The sequence below is a fragment of the Nicotiana attenuata genome, chromosome 5 (genome assembly GCF_001879085.1).
Source record: "Nicotiana attenuata strain UT chromosome 5, NIATTr2, whole genome shotgun sequence".
NCBI lineage: Eukaryota > Viridiplantae > Streptophyta > Magnoliopsida > Solanales > Solanaceae > Nicotiana > Nicotiana attenuata.
The window spans coordinates 7,988,912-7,991,916 of NC_031993.1; positions in this window are offsets into that span (position 1 = coordinate 7,988,912).

Consider the following 3,005-nt stretch of genomic DNA (forward strand, 5'->3'; position numbering starts at 1 on the left):
GCAGGTATTGAGAACCAGTGAAGTAAGGCAACAACAACAGGAGTTCACACAGCAACAATCACACAGCTTCGAACCAGAAATGAATCAGCAGTCCCAAAAGTTCAAAATCAGACGGAATCTAGCAGATCCATTTTAACACAGCAGCAAACCAAATAGAAATGAACACCAGTGCATAGACAACCAACGAAACACCCAAACTAAGTCAAATCTGAACTTAAAACCCTTATGAAACTTCACTGGTGCATAGCCTAGCCAAATTCTCACTTAATTTGATTCAATTGTACTTGAAATGAGTCTCTACACTTCAACAAGCAGCAATAGTAACTACAGAATGTGAATTGATGAATAAAAACTGAAATCAGTCTCTAATTTCAATGGAACAGTAGCATTTTTGGTTTTTCTGTTTTCTGATTTTTTTTTGTATTTTTGTATATTTGAATTTCAAATGCTAATCTGAAGACTAAAATGGCTTTTGGGAGGAAATTTGGTGGCTGGGAACTCTGGGAATTTCAGGGGTGTCCAAAAACTTGTTAAACAAGGCAATGGGTGTGCCTTTTATAGGCAAAGCCTAAGGCTTCCTTCAGATTTTTTGTTTTCTTTTTAGTCCTTCTCATTTTCAGCTTTTAGTCCCTTATTTTTAAACTTGTTACCCAAGTAACAACACCTATTTTATTGAAAACTATACTAAAGTCTATTCTAGAAAGTCCTATACCCATTACAATTCCTATACTATCCCTTCCCTACTTTTAAAATTACTATTCCTAATAGAACTACCCTTTTCTATGCCTAAATTACCCTTTTATTTATTCTGAAATTACTAGCCTCCATTAACTACACTAAACTTTCTAATTGACCCTGGTTCAAATAACTATTTCTGCAAATTAACCAACCACCAATCCAATTGTGAATCCTAAATTCAAATGACTACTGCTTTTGGATTAACAACTACTAATAACACATCAGGGTATAACAGTGCCCACAGAGTATTGATTAAAACTGTAGCAAGCAAATTCGACACACACACAGTTAATAGAACAACTTATTCATGAAGCCTGGAGAAGATTTAAACAACTAAAAACCTAAACTAACCCTAAGCATGATTAATCCTAATCCTAAAGAACTCAGTCACAAGTAAATTGACAAACGACCCAATTATTAATTAAAAGACAACAAATGCTAATCTATTTGACCACTGGCTCAAGCGAAAAATGAGGAAAAATAAACTCAAACCCTAAATTGATTGCTCAAGAGGAAGTATCAGTCAGAAGGAAAAGATTAACGAAGGAGGACGAGGAAAACTTACTTAGCTTGAGCACTTGACTGACTATGGGGTGAGCTCCGACTGGTCATTTGTTTGAATCCTCCGGGATTCTTGACGCGTAACATCCCTAATCGTGTGTTTTCCAAAAGAACACACATGATTAGGGAAGTTATGGTCGAAAATCCCCAAGATTTTCTAATTTAGGGTTCTGCCGGATTTTGATCGGATATTTGGGCAATTCTGGCCATATTTGAGATATGTGGCTATGGGGGTTGGATAGAGGAGGTCAAGGCGGTCCCATGGTGTTAATTTGGGACCGTTTGGCATAACCGGCGACTTGGCCGGAAAACTTCGAACGGATATTCGACGAGTTTTGGTAAGATTTTGGGGTAACGGACAGTGGATTTGGGTAAAGAAGGAGAAGGGGAGTCTGGGGTGTAATTTTGGGGTTGATCGGAGCATCGCCGCCGGCGGCGACGATTTCCGGCCGGCGGCGGACGGTGGGGGAAGGCGGAGACACGATGGGGTATTGGCCGGCGTTACAGGGGTGGTCTGAGATGGTGAATGAGGGGTAGGGGGGGGCTGGTTCGGACACTAATATATTAAAATTAACCCACTTCCCAGCCGTTGGATCAAAGATCCTCGACGGTCAGGATTAATTTTAACAAAACGACGTCGTTTTGAAGGGGACGGGGTCTGGACCGGGTTGGGGGTGGACTGGGCTGGAACTGGGGGCGGGTTTGAGGACTAAAACGGATTGATATTGGACTTGGGGTGAATTTGGCCCAAATTTGAGTCTTTTATTAAGGTGACTCAATTTTCTTTTGATTTTGTTTTCTTTTCCTTTTCAAATTAAATCTCAAAAGTCTAAATTAATTCTAAAAATTAAATTAACCTACCCAATCTATTTAATAATTGGCACAATTAATTAAATATCAAATTTGAAGGAAATCTAACCAAAATCAAAGCTAAGAATTTAAACAAAGCAAAAATAACTCATTTTTTGTGATTTTTATATTTTTTGTGAAATCCTAATTACTAATTAATCTAAAATATATAAGATTAAATCCTAAATGTAAATGCAATGCGAATTTTTGTATTTTTTATGAATTTGTGTTAAATTAAAACTGCAAATAAACACGAAAATTATGCAATTAATTCCTACAAATTAAACAATAAAAATAAAAAATCCTAAATCTAAGAAATCTGTAGGAGTAATTCATGCGAGGCAAAAATCACATGCTCACAGTAGTACAACTTTGAATTCTGCTGTATTCGTCTGGACCAAGTCCACACACTAGCCATTTCTTGGCCTTAGCATTCTTTTCCCACTTCTTCAAGTCCTCAGCAGTGCAGTCATCTCTAGTCTTTGGCATATCCATTCCTTCAGCATTCTTCTTTGTAGTGGCCAGGAGACCATCAGTAACAATGTCCCAGAGTTCATAGTCCTCTCCTATGATATGATCTCTCATCCTGTTTTTCCACCAGGAATAGTACTGGCCATTAAAGAGTGGAGGCCTAGCGGTGGATTGTCCTTCCCAGTTTCCAGGTGGTGCACTCATCTTGATCTGTTCCTAAGGTGTTAACCTCTTCAAGGATAACCCGCTCCGATACCAATTGATGTTTTATAATGTCACGACCCAAATTTCCCACCCTCGGGAGTCGTGATGGCGCCTACTAATGTGAGCTAGGCAAGCCAATTATTGACTCCCGAGGGTGGGAAATCCGAGTCGTGACAAGTTGG